The 17,963-nt window shown below is 53.7% G+C and overlaps 1 pseudogene; it reads right to left on the reverse strand.

Annotated features, from left to right (window-relative positions):
• Positions 1–69: 69 nt before the first annotated feature.
• The window catches only part of LOC149746737 (uncharacterized), a 55,875-nt pseudogene continuing 37,981 nt past the window's right edge, over positions 70–17,963 (reverse strand).

The raw sequence follows: 17,963 nt of genomic DNA on the forward strand, positions 1-17,963 counted from the left end.
GGGTCCCTGCGCCGTCGCCGCTCGCTCGGCGGCTTCTGGAAGCTCAGTCCCGCGACGGGCGGGGTCCCCGGGTCAGGAGACAAGGGCGCGGCATCCGGGCCTGGGCCGTGCGGGGCTGGGCGGCTGGTCATCCACACCCCGGGAGCATCCTGGGTCCGGCTCCACGGACCATCCCACCTGAAACCGAGGGAGACAAGAGTCAGGGGCAGAATGCAACGAACTCGGCGACCCCCGCCAAGCCCACGGGAGAACAGCTTCTTTCTGCTTTCTCTCCAGCTGCGGTAAACAGCCACAGCTCTTTACCAGTTAGCAAGGGCTTACATCCTGACACCACTATGAGGTAGGTGCTATTTTCCCCCTTATGCAGAGGCACAGACCTGAGAAAGTGGAGGAGGCGGGGATTTGAACCCAGCACTATGGCCCCTGAGCCACTGGTCTCAACCACTACACACACTGCCAAGGACTCCTAGAGACTTGACTGGGGCAGGAGGGGCTCTGTACAGGCAATGTCCTCCCCCTCTGGTCTCCAGCCCATCCAGTCTCTGCTTTCCTTAGCTCCCTCACCTCAGGGCCCCACCATCATGGCATCACTTGTGCAGAGCTCCAGTAAATCTGCAACAGAACGCGGTGCAGCCCACTCAGAACCAGGCCTGTAAATCACTTCCAAGTGCAGGTAACTGAGAGTTGAATGTGTCCAAAAACATCAAGTTCTGACTTTCTCATGCTTATCCCAGGATGTACGGTAATTTCGCTAATTGTAGGAAAGTGGCAGCTTTATTTTAAGGGACTGTTCCAGCAAAGGATATTCTTAAGTTCTTTTCTAGTACTGGGGGTCATCATCTTAACAGATGATAGAGAAGAGCTGGTGTGAGCAAATCAGCTGATCTTCCTTGCCATGATCTCCACAGTTAACCAATGATGAAAGGAAGACCAGACCAGACCAGACCGTGTGGAAGGTGCAGTGGAAGCGCCCTCCCTCACCCTGAGGCCGGAAGACACATCACTACCACTGATTCCTTCTGTCCCTAAAGGTTAGTCCCCTCACAGGTAAAAACGGGGCTTCATACTGTCCCCCGGTGCCTTCCAGTGCCACCATGCTGAGATTCTTATCTCCTTCGAGCCTCCACCTCCTTCGAGGGACGTGGAAATTGTCCGGGGCTCATGCTCTGGGGCTTGCTGGGTGGGTGTCTGCCCAGTCCCAGGGAGGCGGGCTGTGTTTAAGAGCAGGAAGCTAGAAGCACATGGGCCCCATGCAGCCTCCGGACACTGATGTTACAGAACTATAATCCCCTCCCACCCCCAGAGAAAACCTCTTAACACTGGAATATCTACAGGCAGATACATTTTTCTATGCACATACTACCATATGTATGAATTCATTTTACTGAAATGTGGTCAGACCATAAATTCTACTGTGCAACTTCCTTTTTCCCACTTAATGATTGATTGTAGCCATCTTCTCATGTCAGAACATAGAGATCTCCTTCATGGTCTTTAATGCCTGAGTAGCATTCTGATGGCTGGGTGAAGTATGATTTATTATCCAACCTCCTCCACCCCATCGCTTCCCAGACGAGCGAGCCACAGCTCAGAGAGGCCAAAGCCAGTGCACAAGGAAGCACAGAGGAGTGACCTCAAAGGATCTGTCCAAGAAATGTGTTATGAGGATGAACACAGGAGGGGAGCCAAGTGTGACGTGGCCTCCCACAGCTGGCTTTAGACACCCCAACTCCCCTCGCCCACACCTTCCACCCGCCCTGACACACTGTAAAGTCAGAGGATGCTGCCAAAACACCCTCCAAAGTGGGGCTCCACCCTGGTGTCTACCTTTGTCCTGAGTTCTGGAAACTTGCCCTGAGGCTTCTAACAAGGACCTCAGGGCCAGGAGGCCCCAGAAGCCGTGCCCTGGGCTACAATCTGCTGTCCTGGTGTCGTCACACATGGGGGTCAGTGCCTTGTGCTAACGCGTCTGGAGTCGGCCACCTTCACCACCTTCGCCCTCCCCCTCGAGTAATTTCATAAGAGAGATTGAGGGACCTGGCTCTCACTTTGCCAAGGGCAGCCCCTTGGAGAAAGAGGCCAGGACCTGATCCCGCCCTGACAGAGGAAGAAGGAAGATGATGGGGTCCACGTTTTCCCCATTAACAGCCCTCTTTACAGGTCCCTTGGGCTCCGGGCCTGAGTGTCGGGAAGCCCCCAAGAAGCCTTCTTGCCCTCCTACCATTTAAGTAAGTGCCCTGATTCAGCCCCAGGCTGCAACTCCCGCTCTGCCGCTCCAGCTGTGGGACCTGGTACCCGTCCCCTGTCCTCTCTGTGCCCGATCCCTCACCTATACGAATGGGGCTTCCATGAGAATTAAACAGGATAATCCTCAGCACCGTGCCTGGAACGTGGTTAGCTGCGTGACTGTTGTTGCCACCGCCCCACAAGGCCGGCAGAGAGCCAGGGGCAGTTGGTATGCCAGCCAAGCTGCTCCTGGAGTGGATGGGGCGGGGGATTCTAGGCGATCCTTCCCCAGCATCTGGATATCAACCCCCCGAAATTCTGTCAGCCCTCGGGAAGGAGATACCGATCCTCACAGCCCCAGGGGAGGCTGGGCCGCAGCAGCTGTTCCCATGTACCCCAGGTGCAAAGCCTTGAAAAAGAGCACGTTGTGTGTCTGCCGCGACATGAAAACGGCCGACAACGCTACAGCCTGCTGCACATTACAGATGAAGAGCCGAGACCCAGGACCAGAGGAGATGCCCAGGACACAGAGCAGGAGCGGTAAAGCCTTGACTTTTCCATCAGAGAGCGTTTCTGTGGATGAGGAGAAAGTGGCTCAGAAACAGTCATGGGAAACAGGATTCAGTGTAGAGAAATGCTATTTTCATAGGACTCTGCAAGGACCCGCGGACTCCCAAAGCCAGGCTGCCTACAATTAACACCAGGAGGGGTCGCTGTGAGGGCCCCCACTTCTCAGAGGACCATCTCCCCAGCCCTCGCTGAGCTCAGGTGCAGAGGCTGAGGCCAGGGCTGAGGTTTGGCCAGTGTGGCTGGGAGCAGGGAGAAGGACTGTCCTCAGGGTCAGAGTCATCCGTGCCAGGCTGCCTTCTACAACCGGCACAGCTCAAATGAAAAAAAATTTTAAACACATGAAAAAATGAAGTAGGCAGCTTAGGTGTACGAGCTTGTGCCAGGTGCTTTCACATTTAATCTTTTTTTTTTAACAACTCCAGAGATAGATGTTATTGTCCCCACTTTATAGCTGTGGAAACCAGTTCAGAGAAGTTAGGTAACTTGTACAAAGTCACACAGCTAGTGTGTAGAGAAGCCAGAATTAGGAACCCATTTCCTAAGAGGCAAAAATGCCAAGTCAGGCTTGCAGGGCTAGGAGCGGAGGAACCTCAGAAAGGCTCAGGAGACGGCACAGCCTGGCTGACATTCCAGCAGAGGAAATGTGACCCAGACAGCACTGGCGGAGGGAGGGCAGGGAAGGGGTCTGTTGGCTCTGCCCCAGAACTGGCTCTGTGACCTTGGGGAAATCACTCCTCCGCCTCTCTGAACCCTGGCTGCTGGGCACTGGCAGGGAAACAGAGGGAGATAACCCCTGACTTCTGAAAAAGGAAGTGAATCTAACCTGCTGAGCCCATTAGACCTCTTGGAGGCAGACTCAGAGGCTCTCCTGAATTCACAGGTTGTGAGCAACCTGGGGATTGGGAAGCAGAAACCCCACACCTGTCCTCCCCCAGGTCCCAGGGAGCCAGGCCTTCCGCCTCCCCAGAAAGGAATCCAGGCCTGGCAGGGGCGGCAGACAGCCAAGCTCCCCTCCAAGCTTGTGTAGACAGCCAAGGCCTGAGTCACTCCCGGCCTGGCCCAGGGAGGTGGGCCAGCTGCCCGAGAGTTGGAGAGTCATTCTCCCGACTTTGCCCAAGGTCATCCCAGCCAGTCTCCTGCAGGGCCAGGTAGGGCCCACATGGGGGATGTGAGAGCCCAGGAGCCAGAATAGATTCCCATTCTGCCTGGGCCTGGTAAGGCTGTGTGACTTGGAGAAATTATTTCATTTCTCTGAACCTCAGCTTCCTCGTCTGTCAAAGTTGGGATCATACCTACGTGGAAGGGGTGTTGTGATAGAATTTATACGGGTGCCTCAGCATAGGAAGCACCCAACGAGACAGGTTGGTGTGACCTCCGGCCCGGGTCTTGGCCCTTTTCCTGAGCTATACTCAAACCTTGAGTGATCTTATCCAGTCCCACAGCTTTGATACTGTCTACACGCCGAATATTGGCTCCCACATGTCTCTCGCCCTGAGGCCTCCCTGGAACACGCCCTTGAACTCCACACTTGCACAGCCGACCCGCTGCTCCACGTGGATGTCCAACAGCAGCTCCAACGTAACTTATCAGGCAGATGAGTAAAGAAGGGAAGGAAAGAAGTTGGAGTGCAGCAACTGTGGGTTCCCTTCCCCTCTCTTCCTTCTCCGGCTCATATCAACGGTGGGGACGGGGTGCTTTCTTCATTTCCAAAGCCCTGTCTTCCCTGCATTCTCATTTAATCCTCACAACAAACCTATCATTTATACAGGGTGTGCATTATTACCCCACTTCACAGACGAAGCGACCAAGGCCAAGGCTGCTCAGTGACACGGTTAAGGTGCCTGAGCCCTCTGCCACCTGGCCTGAGGGCCTCCTCCCTGGCACACAAGGCTGGTCTGTTGGTCTTCTTTCCAAGACAGCGACAGCTCCAGCGGGCAGGAGATCGACCCCCTCCAACACCTGAATTGATACTCTGCTGCCTCCTAGGAGGACTCAACCCCAGAAGGTGGGGATTAGAAGAGGAGGCCTCAGGAGGAGGTATGGGGCTGGGAGGCCAGAGGTCCCAATTGCCAACACTTTTCTGCACGCCCCCCCCCATTCTTCTGAAGTGATTACCCGAGGCCAGCTGTGTCCCTGCACACCCCTGGCTCCCTCCTCTGAAAACTCCCAGAGACAGACCAGATCTTGTGATCTATCTGTAACTGCTGTGATCACAGCCTGCAGAGGGACTCGCTGTCCCTTCTTGCATAAGGTCTGGGCCCAGCCCAATGGCACTACCATTCCAGGCCACTAGGTGGTGTCCCAGGGCTCAGGCCACAGCTGCTCCCAGGAAAGGGCATACAGATCAGCTTCTCTCCAAGAACTCAAAAATCAGCCCCACCCCCGACTCTCGGGCTGACTAAAAGGAAGAGGAGCCACCCAGCCACTCCAGGGATCTTAGAATCCAAGACCGGAAGAGTTTTAAAATAATTTATTCCCAAGGTGCGAAATACAAGGCGCACACGCCACTTATTTATATCCTGTGTCCTTGGCAGACATCACTAATCCATCTAGGTATTGTCCTATGGAACCCACACAGCCTCAGAAGCCTTTTCAACTCAGCCCTCTGGGCAAGCCACTACCAAGTGATTAGAACTGGCAAGCAAGATACACCCTGCTAGCCAGCCCTTTCATTTCCCGTATGAGAAGACCAGGCCCAGGCTTATTTTGTCTCATTAGGAATCTGGGCTGCAAAAGCCAGCAGGGCCAGAATGAGGTCATATGACCCCTGGGATGCTTGTGTAACCATGGTTAAGTCCTGGGGAAACCTCAAGTGGGTAATGGCAGTGTTAATGGAGAAGCTGCTGAGCCTGGGGCAGCTGCATCCTTGTCCAATTGTCACCTCAGACGTGATGGGGGCAGGGCACAGGGAAGTCTGCCTGAGCTTCTTGGCTTCTGAGCTGGAGAGGCCCCAAAAGGGGAGAAAGGGGGGCGGGGCAAGAGACAGAGAGAGGCTGTCAGGGTCTGTGTGTGTGTCCGAGTGTGTAAGTGTGTGTGTATGCGCGTGAGCACCCGGCGGGGGAGGGGGGGCGGGGGCAGCCCTGACAGAGGGCGCCTTGTCCTCCGGTCCCCGCACAGTCTTGTTTTCTTCCCAAGCTATTAATGTCGCTGCAGCTTCAAACGCCCGGTGACCTTTAAATGCCGAGCCTCCTGCTCCAGACCAAGGCGCGGAAAGGGCTTAATGGAAACTCAAACAGCCACAGCTGCTGGGGCCGCAACAAAGCCAGCCTCATTCATTCCCGAGGCACCGGGAGCTGCTGGGCAGCCACACCTGTGCCCACCCCCCGGGAAAGGGGGTGTCAGGAAGGGCAGAGAGGACCCTCGGGCACGGCCATTGGGAAAAGGAGGCCTTATTGGACCTAAGAGAAGAGGAGGAGGAAGAGAGGGAGAGGCAGACTCAGTTCTGCCATGCCCGGCTGTGTGACCTTGGGTTAGCCACTTACCTCTCTGGGCCATCCCCCATCTATTAGTCCAATCTAAGGCTGGGGCAGGAAAGAAATCCACCTACCCCAGTAATATCTTTTTAAAATCTATAGGAGAAAAAAAACGAAAAAAGATGTTTTCTTTCCTAATTTTTCTCTCTCTTGCTTCAACTTCTGTGGGCAGGTCTATAGCTGATGGGGGCTGTTGGGTATGGACTAGGGCAAGAGGTTTCAAAGGAAGTTAATAAGGTCCCTACCCTATGAAAGGATTGGCCCCAGAGCTTCAGTTCTAAGGACACCATTGTTCATCTTTGTTCCTGAGGCCCAGACATTGGGCTTGGTTGCTGTAAAAGGGCTGAGAAGTCAGCTCTGCCTTCCAGTTGAAAAGATCCAAGATGAAGCTCCTCAGGCATGAGTAACATGTCATTTGTTCGGCTCATCTTGGTAGAATGACGGTAATAATAGCAATAATGATAACATAACACTTATCGCCTGCTTCTTTTTGTACCAACCACTATTCCAAGTGCCTTATGCATGTTAATAACTCTTTTCCTCCTCTCTACAGCCCTAAGAGGTACATATTACCAATGCTATTTCCACTTTATAGATAGAAAAATGAGGCACAGAGGAGTCGAGGAATTTGTTCAAGGTCACACAGCTAAGTGGCCAAACTGATCTGACTCCAGACCTGGCACTCTTAATCCGTCAGGCCTGACCCCCTTTCTGCATTCCCGAAGCTGAGCACAGAGTCAGGCACACAGCAAGAACTCGGTAACTGTGAACCGAATTGACTCCTAATGGGGCAGAGTTGCCCCTGGAGAGGCTGGGGGTGCCTGGTGCTCATGTCCAGGGAAGAAGGGAGGAGGACGGAGTCTAGGCAAAGCCTACCAGAAGGAAAGACAGAACCATGGCAGTTTCCTTACAAATACCTTTTCTCTACTCCACCAAGGTTGTCAGTTGCTTGGGCAACCAACTGTTTTCCATCTCTACCTGAACTGGTTGGGACTATTTCCACAACAATCCGTCTCTCCATCAACAAGCATTACCAGCTCAGCCAAGACACACAACCCAGGCGCCTGGGAGGAGATCAGACTTCAGTTGACAGAGGGGAAGCTGCTCCCCGCTGCCCCACCCAGGGACTGCAGCCTTGGGGAGCCCCTCTGGGCTGGCAGGAATGTGTTTGTACCTGGGACCAAGTGCAATGGCCCAAACTGGGAGAAGGGGGCACTGGCAGCTCAGGTGCAAGGCAGTGAAGCTGGGCTGGCTCCAGGCATGAGCTCTTGCTGGCCCAGTTCCAGCTCCTTGGGAAAGAGGGGCCAGCTGCCCCTCCCCGGGCATGTCCTTCAGGCAGTTAAGCTGAAGGCCCCTCCACAGGCTGGGCCTGCATGGTCTGGTGCTGAGCCCTGAAGTCTGGGCAGGAGATGTCTCTGGGCCCCTGGGACAGGTGGTCAGTCAGTGATGCCACATAATTCAGTATCTGAGCATGCCCAGGGAGTCCAGGCCAAGGAACCAAGATTAGGGAGGGGTGCTCAGAGCAGAGGAGGGTCCTGGGAACTGAAGTCCCAACTCCTGTCCCCTTACCCCACACACTTCGCACCCACCCACTGATCCATGAATTCCACTTCTATGGAATTCATATAACACATTTAATGGAACACCATACAATGGTAAACAAAAATAAGGCATCTCTGTATGTCTCTATGCCCAAGACCTATTGCTTAAGGGAACAATGCAAGGGACAGAAAAGTAAGTATAGTCTCTATACTATAGTGCATTATGGTATGTGTATGTCTACATATGGAGAGGGTGAGGGAAAGGGCTCTGAAAGGATTCATAAGAAACTGATACTATAGGCTTCCACTGGGGAGAATTAGGTCATAAGAGACAGATCAAGAAAACTTTTCTCAAAAAACAAAAAAGAAAAGAAAACTTTTCTCTGTAAATCCTTTTGTACCTTTTAAATTTTGATTCATTTCATTAATTTTAAAATTATAAAATAAGCAGATAACCTATAAAGAATATCAAAATGATAGCTCTGCCAGTGGTTTTCTATGTTCTCTTTGCATATGCATCTTATCTACAATTGACATGAATTACTTTTTAATAATAGTCATAGCAAATATCTATGAGCACATATTATGTGCCACACACTTTCTAAACACGTGGCATGCATTATCTCATCAAAGCCGCCCCACAGTAAAGCAATTATCATACTCATTTTACAGATGAGGAAACTAAGACTCAGAGAGTTTAAGTGACTTACGTAGGGTCACACAGTCAGTGACAGAGCCAAAATGTGAATGCAAACAATCTGTCCCCAGAGTCCATGCTCTTCTCAACCCCCATCTTATACTGTTGTCTGATTTTAAAAACCAAGTCAAACCAAACCAAAAACAACTGAATGATGACAGAAAGAAATCTTAAAAGCACAGAGCCTCCAGGGCTTTACAACTTTTGTAATCCTTCGAATCCCAACTCCATCCTTCCTACCCGGACTATCTGGGCAAGCCCTCCCCGGTCCTGCCTCGCACGTGCTTCCTGAGCCTCAGCCTCAGGGCCAGGGCCCCACCTATCTCCTGGTAGGGTTGCAGGGTACACAGAGGTTCCCGGTGGGCAAGGTGATGGCTGATGCCACAGCTGTTTCAGGGGTCAGACCACAGTGTGGAGGGCCCACCGGAGCAGCGCAGTGGGGCGGGGTCTAGCCAGGAAGCTCCCCGTGGAGGGGAAACCACAAGTTGGTTTTTACCGGCGCTGTGTCTGGGGTAGGAGCGCAGCGGTTAAGGATGGGCTTGAAAAAAAAAACAAAACAAAAAAAAAAAAAGGATGGGCTTGAGCTCCGGGCTAACCCCGGCTTCCATCCCGATCACTGCTGCTTGGGTGAGTGGAACGTCTCTGAGTGCGTTTCCTCATGTGTAGAACAGGGACACCTGTATCTCCTCAGACAGGTTCCTGAGGGGGATCACGTTCTCTCAGTCGGGGCAGCCGTCAGTAAGGCTGTCTGTGTCTAGAGCCTGGCCCAGGAGTCAGGCCTGGGGTTACGATCTTTTTTTTTTTTTTGGCTGCGTTGGGTCTTTGTTGCTGCGCGTGGGCTTTCTCTAGTTGCGGCGAGTGGGGGCTACTCTTTGTTGTGGTGCACTGGCTTCTCATTGGATGGCTTCTCTTGTTGCACGGGCTCTAGAGCACAGGCTCAGTAGTTGTGGCACACGGGCTTAGTTGCTCTGCGGCACGTGGGATCCTTCCGGACCAGGGCTCGAACCCGTCTCCCCTGCATTGGCAGGTGGATTCTTAACCACTGTGCTACCAGGGGAGCCCCTGGGGTTATGATCTTGAATCCGGCCCTGAGCGGGGAGAGTATGCAGCATTAAGGCTCTTCTCAGGTGCCTCCAGGACCTCAGGCTGGGGTGCTCTGGGACCCCTGCGTGGAGCTCCCGCTGCTGCTGGGGGCTGGGCTGGTTTGACAGGGGCCTGCCCCCAGGGAGGGGCTCCGGGCTGGGCAGCAGGAGCACAGGCACACAGAGTGCCCTTCTCAGAAGTGCTTCCTATAGCAGCTGGGGAATGCAGGTCCCGGGCTGGGGAGCAGGGGCTTGGGGAGGGGCCCAGCTTCACACAGCAGGAGGCAGCTGCAGCCCGAGGGCCACCACCCCTCTCAGGCAGGCAGCCGGGACACCATCAGAAATTCCGCCCCGCCTAGACAGCAGATGGGATTGTTTAGAGCCACTTACCAGGCCCCTGCTACTCTCCCCAACCGCAGGCTGCTCCCTCCCCCGCGCCCCTCCTCTGCCACCGCTGGGCTAGGTATCCCTCCCCACCTGTGGCCCTCCCTCACCCACACTGCTCAACTCCAGTACCCACGTGCCCACACATGCCCTCAGGAAGAAACCCCATGCTCTCCCTGCCAGACGGTGTGTGTTGCCTGAGGTCAGAGCTCAGTGGCCACAGAGCTGGGATCTGAACCCAGATTGTGGCCTCCTGGGCCAGCGCCCTGTCCCCGTGTGGGCGTGCACCCCAGTGCAGCGACGCACAGCTCATGCGTCTGCTTGTGCCACATACACCAGCTCCCTCAAAGGCTTCACTGCAAGGGCGGGTGCCACAGATGCCTCAGGCCCTCACAGCCAGGGGCCACGCTCCCTTCCTTTAGATTTTCCTGAACCCTCCCGCCCAGCCCAGGCACTCAGTCCACTCCTCTCTTCACCCAACTTGGAAGCTGTGTTCTTCCGCCAGACTGTCCTACACACACGCTAACGTGCGCTAACCGCACCCTCAGCCTTCCCACGGCCCACCCTGCAAGCCCCTCCCTTCACTAGGCTGACAGCAGGGCCAGACGAGGCCCTGATCCCTCTCTCTCTTCCCCAAATGTGCCCAGAATGGTTTTTACAGCATCAGGTGCATCAGTGGTGAGAGGTGAGGTCAGGCTGACCTGGTTTGCAGCAAATCTGGCCAGAACCAGAACCTAGAAGTGGCACGCCCTGGCCAAGGCATCAGCTTTCTGATTCCCTGCAAAACCAACTCCCAGATGGGAGTGAAGGAGGGCTGCAGGCCCGCTGGGGCTGGTAGCCCTGGCCCTCAAATCTGACAGTCAGGGGAAGGGGCAGGAGATCCTGGCGGTCCCAGAACCAGCCTGCTTTGCCTCCAGGGGGCCTCAGTCTCCATCCCTAGCAAATGGAGAGAAAGAGTCCCCTATTCAGTCTGACCTTCCCCATCACTGAAACCTCCCAGAGATGCAAGGACATGAGTTGGGGTGGGGGACGGATCAGAGCCAGAGAAAGGCACCACCAAGCTAGGTACAAACCATGGTGACATCTCTGCAGAAGGGGGTGGCTGCATCCCAGTCCCCCAGGGCTGGAAGGACCTGTACCCTTTCTTTAGCTACAGAACCGGAACCCTTGTCCTCAAATGACATCCTCAGCAGACATCCATTCCATAAAGACATTAAGCAGAGGCCTGCCCTCCCCTCCCTCCCCCAGCAATTAGTAATCAGAGAACCTGCCATTTACTGAGTGCTGGGCTGTGCTTCCCGTGCACCGTGTTAATCCTCACGATAATCGAGTACCGCAGGTTATTACCTTCTACCATCATCAGAGCCATTTTACAGATAGGGACAAGGGGTCGTCATGTGTGACCTAAAGGTCATCCAGGGCTGCACCACATCCAAATTGCATGGCCTCACAGGAAAGAAACCAGTGTGCTGTCAAGTCTTCTGACACACCAGTTTCTTGCAACCCGCTTTAAAGCCTAGGTTTAACCAGAGCTGTCTGCATCTCTGCCTGTTCCCCGCACTGCTACCGGCCTGCTCACGAGGCTCTGGGAAGTGCAAATGTGCTTTTCTATCAGTCTAAAAGCAAACGCCCTTTGCGTTATAGCAATGTATCTGAGAGGATGGTGGAGACCGCCTTCACCAGACTCCTCTGAGGCGTTTGCTAAGGACGCACGTTCTTCACCCCACTATGAAATCAGAATTTCCGGGGCTACAGCCTGGGAATCTGTATGTTAACAAGTTCCCCAGATCATTCGAATGCAGTAAAGTGTGAGGACCACTACCTTACAGAGTGATGCGGTTTGGGGCCCCAGATTCTGACTTTAGCTCCATCACTGACCAGCCAAGGGAACTTCAGCAAGTCATTTCGCTGCCTGAGCCTTCAGGTACCCATCTGAAAAATGGGCAAGGAGGACTAAACGATCTTCAAGATCCCTTTCATTCGTGGCATCCTCTGTGTCTGCCCTGAGTCCCCAGATGGTCCACAGCTGTCTGAGCTGAGTTTCGTGGACTGGTCAGTCACTGGAGCAGCCGACGTACACTGTAGGCACACATTAAAAAGAATTCCTATCTGGCTGATTTACGGAGATCTGCAAAAATACCTTATCTCTGGCTCCAAGCCCTGAACAAATGGCTTTTGGATTATCCATGCCACCTCCCTACTCCCCTGAATATCCATTTTTTTCATTCCAGCCTGCCAATCAGGATTCTGTAAACATTAGCCCCACACACCTGGGCTTAATCAACAGTCATCAAACAAATGCTCTGCCAATTCACCCCACAAGCCCAAACTCGTAGCCGCTCTGTCCCTCCCGGGGAAGCCGCCAGCCAGGGATGTGTGGACCCTGCACTCCCTTCCTTCCAGTGTGGGATGGGCACGAGGGCTGGGTCGGAGAGAGGGTGTAGCCGGAATGGCCCCAGCCTACAAGTGGGTTGCAAGTCACCCAGACTTAAGGGGTATGAGGCGACAATGGGGACAGTCCAGCAATTGCTGGGACCTTTCCAAAGCAGCTGGACACTCCTTAGTCCCGTGGCTCCTTGATGAGCACTGTTAAAACACGAGGTATTCAGCTAGTGCTCAAGCACTTCTTGCTGGTGGCAAACAGGACTGACTCATCCTTCAAGGTTTACGAATCTTTGACAGAGGAGCTGTAGTGGTTTTCAGGCCCATAGCCCACAGACACGGGGTGAATCCGGATTCATGCTCCCTTTGTGTGGCACAAAGGGGGGAACCCGTGTGCGTGTGCCAAATAACCAAAGAGGAAAGACCAACAGGAAAGGCAGGAGTGAAAACCCAGCTTCCACAGTGGGAAACGTCTGTGAATTGTAGCCAAGGTCTGCTGATCCCAGCCGTTTAAAAATCCTGAAATAGATCATTCTCTCACTCTGAACGTGATGACTGCCCCCAAATGATTGTGCTTTACATGTACACAGCACTTTACAGTTTCCAGTGCTGGGGGCGAGTTCCACAAGCCAGGCTCTAGGCTGGGCCTGTTCCCCGAGAGCAGGGGCTCAGCTGGCACCACGCTGGGCACTTCACCTCCATGGAATCCTAGCAACAACCCTACGAGGTAGGAGGTGTTATCTTCTAGATGGGGAAGCTGAGGCACAGAGGAATTAAATAACAAGCGGCTAAGTCAGGATTCTACCCCAAAGCCCATGTTCCCAACCACTCAGTGTGCTGTCACCCCACTTATAATGGGGAGCCTCTGATCTCTGCATGGGGCACAGAGGGAAACTGAGGCTCCAGAAGGGTTGGGAACGTGGGGCCACCCTGGGGCAGGAGAGAAGCGGCTGCATGGATTGGCCAGGAGCAGGGAGATAGAAAAGAAGGGGGTGCAGTCCAGCTCAGAGCTGAGCAGGCCGGTCCTGCCATATGCCTCCTCTGCTACAGGGGTCCCAGGGCCAACAGGACCCTGCCAGGCTCCGGCTCCCAACCCCAGCAGGGTCCCCCTGTCTGTCCCTGGGCTCTTCAAGTTGGGTTTCCATCCCAACCACAGCGGGCAGCAGCTGAGTGAGTCGGGCCCAGCAGGAGGAAGTGGCCACACTTGAAAATCATTAACATGCAGGGCTGAGCTCAAGCCTTTGTTCTTGAGCAAGGACTGTAGCATTTCACTTTCAGGAAGGAGCTGGGAGGGTGGGGCAAGATCAGAATTGCACAACCAAATGCACAAGCTCAGACACACAGAGGTCCCACGTGGAAAGTCTGCTTAGAGGGCCCCTGCGGAAAAGTACAAGCAGACCCACGGACCCTCACATACGGCAGGTCCACACAGAGAGCACAGGCCAACTCATCCCCTCTGCTTTTTAAATCAGAGAGGCCTTTCAACAGGAGTAAATCAGGGCTATGTGGTCAATCGGCTTCTAAGTCAGGGACGCCAAGCAAAGGGAGGATGCAGACAGGCATAGAGGGAGGGTGGGAACTCAGGCCTCCCACCCGGCCTGACCACAGTGGGAGCCCCAGGTCAGAGAGGGACAGTTCGCCCCACGTCTGGCTGGCAGGGGCAGCCCCAGCTCTGGGTGACTGCCTTCCTACATGCCCCTCTTCCCAAAACACAGCATCCCTCTTCCAACCATGTGCTCCCCACATCCACCCTGCCCACGTCTCCCAGATGCAAGGAAAGCACAGCAAACAGCCCTCACAGGCACCCCAGCCATGAGTGTCCAGGTGAACGTTTCAGGGCTGTAGCTCTTCCCTGAAAGAGTCACATCTCAGCCACCGGCAGTGGTGGGAAAGGCTGTGAAGTGAATTAGTTAATTCTGGGACTGGGTGGATGAAGGTTGGGGAGGTGAGAGGAAGGGAAGGGAGAAAAGTCAGTCAACAAGGAGAAACCTGTTTTTAAAAATGTAATACAGGGGCTTCCCTGGTGGTGCAGTGGTTGACAATCCACCTGCCAAGGCAGGGGACACGGGTTCGAGCCCTGGTCCAGGAAGATGCCACATGCCGCGGAGCAACTAAGCCTGTGCGCCACAACTACTGAGCCCGCGCGCCTAGAGCCCGTGCTCCGCAACAAGAGAAGCCACCGCAATGAGAAGCCCGCGCACCGCAATGAAGAGTAGCCCCCGCTCGCCGCAACTAGAAAAAGCCCGCGCACAGCAACGAAGACCCAGCACAGCCAAAAATTAATAAATAAAAAATAAATAAATTTATTTTTAAAAAAATGTAATACAGGGAATTCCCTGGTGGTCCAGTGGTTAGGACTCCGAACTCTCACTGCCAATGACGCGGGTTCAGTTCCTGGTTGGGGAACCAAGATCCCACAAGTCGCGCAGCATGGCCAAAAGAAACAAGATGTAATACAAACAAGAATAAAACAGCTTTGAGCGAGTCCCACGGCCCTTGGAACAGGACCGTCCCTAGATCCCAGGGAACAGACCCCCTGCTCCCCTCCCCACCTCGCAGGGGTCAGTCAGAGGCTAAGGTTTTACCCTGCTCCCCTCCTGCACCTCATTAGAGCTTAACCTCCAGGCCTTCAAGGAAATTGGTAGAAATGAGACCCTTGTCCTTTGTCAATTAGGCCCTCTCACACTCTTGGACAACCCCCTGTTCCCTTTGGGGGTGGCAGAGGGAAGTGGAAAGGAAAGTGGACTTGTTCAGGGAAGCTGCCGGCTCCCAGAGTTGTGGGACGTCTGGCAGGGGCAGGCCACCCACCAGGTCCAGCTCCCCCCCCCCCAAAGCCCCTCTGTTTGTAAAGGGCTTTCGGGGACAGGAAGCAATAAACAGAGTCAAGCGTCCAAGATGCAGGGGCTGATTATGCAGTTTGTGGATTTTCCAGGCCTCTTTGTACTCTCCCACCAGCTGCCTGGGGCTCTGCAGAAAAAGGTGCTGGCAAAAGATAGGCTGGTCCTTGGCTTGAAAGGTGGCCTTTTGCCAGGCCTAAGCCGGGTCTGTCCAAGTGTGTGAGGGCACAGCACGCCTTGATGGTCCCACAGCCTCCTTCTCAGAGCCCCAAAGAGAAACCCCGCCCGCCCCATGCTGTGAGAGTCTGGACTCTCTCTCTCTCCAGCTGCAGCTCACCTCTCTGCCCAGCTCTAAGTTACCTCCTCACTTCAAAGGAGGCTGACTCCCAGAATTCCCAGAGGGGAGGGTGTACCGCGCCAGGCTGCAGCTGGATAAGGCCAGGTGGGTGGCCCTCCTTCACAAAACACAGCTCAGCTAGTTTAGCTACCCCAAGCGTAGAGCAACTTGGGAAAAGCTGAGACTGATGGGGAAGGTAGTTCTTGGCCACAAGGCCTCCCCAGTGCCAAGGTCAGCTCTGGCAGCCGACGTGCGCAAAGCTGTGAGTGCATAGGGTTTGTGAGAATTGTCTCTCACTACCCGGGAACCGATACATGACGCAAGGTGCATCCACAAAACGGAGAGGCACACAGCCGAGAACTTCAGGTGCAACCTGGGATGACGTGGAAAAAAACCAAGTGGCAGGGCCAGCTGTCCCGTGCACTACTTTTGTTGAAATGTCTGAGTGTACGCTTGTATATTTGGAGATGTACAGGGAGGGGTCCAAGTGGATACACACCGAACACTGAGTAGCAGCTGTCTAAAAGGGAGGGTTGCATCGTTACTTCATGTACCTCTGCATCCTTTGAAGTTTTGTTTTCTTTGCTTTTTTTTTTTTTTTGCCATACGTGGGCCTCTCACTGCTGTGGCCTCTCCCGTTGCGGAGCGCAGGCTCTGGATGCGCAGGCTCAGCGGCCATGGCTCACGGGCCCAGCCGCTCCACGGCATGTGGGATCCTCCCGGACCGGGGCACAAACCCGTGTCCCCTGCATCGGCAGGCGGACTCTCAACCACTGCGCCACCAGGGAAGCCCTCCTTTGAAGTTTTTATAACAAACATGCATTGTTTTTCAGTTAAAAATTAAGAATTATTTTAAAAGGTACACTGCGACATAAAATGTACCACTGCTATGGAAAACAGTTTGGTGGCTCCCCGAAAGGTTAAACAGAATTACCACACGATCCAGCAGTTCCACTTCCAGAGATGCAGATGTTTGAACACCAGTGTTCATAGCAACATTATCACTATAGCCCAAAGGTAGAAACCACCCAAGTGTCTGTCACCGGATGAATGGATGAACAAAATGTAGTCTATACATATGGAACCATGGAATATTATTCAGCCCCAAAAAGGAATGAAATTCTGATACATGCTATAACATGGATGAACCCTGAAAACATGCTAAGCCGGACACAAAAGGACAGACACGGTATGATTCCACTTTTATGAGGTACCCAGAATAGGCAAATTCTTAGAGACAGAAATTAGAGCAGAGTTTCCCAGGGACTGAGGGGACAGGGGAATGGAGAGAGATTGTTTAATGGGCACAGAGTTCCTGTTTGGGATGATGAACAAGTTCTGGAGATGGACAGTGGTAATGACTGCACAACACTGTATGTATACTTAATGTCACTGAATTGCCACTGAAAAATAGTTAAAATGGTATGTTATGTTCATTTTATCACAATGAAGATAAAAGACACAAATCAGGCAGGATGAGGCACTGGGTTGTAGAAGAGACTGTGACTCACCGGGCAGAAGGGGGCTCTCCTTGGGCTATGCAGAGAGAGGGCCAACAGCACACAGGAAATCCTGCCTGCACAGAGGGGCTCTTTCCCCATGTGCATGGAGTAGGCCAGGGGACAACGACAGCCCTGTTGACGAGGAATGTTCATATGGTCTGCAGAGTCACACATGCCACGGGGATGGCCGTGCAGGGATACTCTGTGGGACATTTGTAACGGCTGAGTTATGATACACTAGGAAACAGCTATTAGAAAAGGTTAGTGTGCCGGAACATGCAGCGTACATCTTGAGAGCCTCGGACAGGAGCCGGGAGAGGAGAGATGGCTGGCCTGCCCTGCAGGGCGAAAGGAAGAGGACGAGAGAGAGAGGAGCAGCAGAGGGCTGTCCTGGAGGTGCTGTGGCAGGCAGAAACCACTTCTTCACTCGTTCATTGAACAAACATCACAGAGCACCCCCAGGCGCTAGCCAGTGGGAAAGTGAGGGCGAGAGGGGGATAAGAGGACCCACTCAGCTGGTGACGACCTTAAGGCACCTTCTCCCCACCACCCACCTTGCTCAAAAAATATACCCATATATAAAACAAGAAATTAAAAGCTGTTCCTCGGGCTTCCCTGGTGGCGCAGTGGTTGAGAGTCCGCCTGCCGATGCAGGGCACACGGGTTCGAGTCCTGGTCCTGGAAGATCCCACATGCCGTGGAGCTACTAAGCCCGTGTGCCACAACTACTGAGCCCGCGAGCCACAACTACTGAAGCCCGTGCGCCTAGAGCCCGTGCTCCGCAACAACGGAAGCCACCGCGATAAGAAGCCCGCGCACCGCAACAAAGAGTAGCCCCCGCTCGCCGCAACTGGAGAAAGCCTGCACGCAGCAAAGAAGACCCGACACAGCCAAAAATTAATTAATTAATTAAATTTTTTTTTTTTTTAAAA

This window comes from Delphinapterus leucas, chromosome 19 (assembly GCF_059928025.1).
Source record: "Delphinapterus leucas isolate spDelLeu-1000000601 "Yukka" chromosome 19, BTC_Dleu_Yukka2, whole genome shotgun sequence".
NCBI lineage: Eukaryota > Metazoa > Chordata > Mammalia > Artiodactyla > Monodontidae > Delphinapterus > Delphinapterus leucas.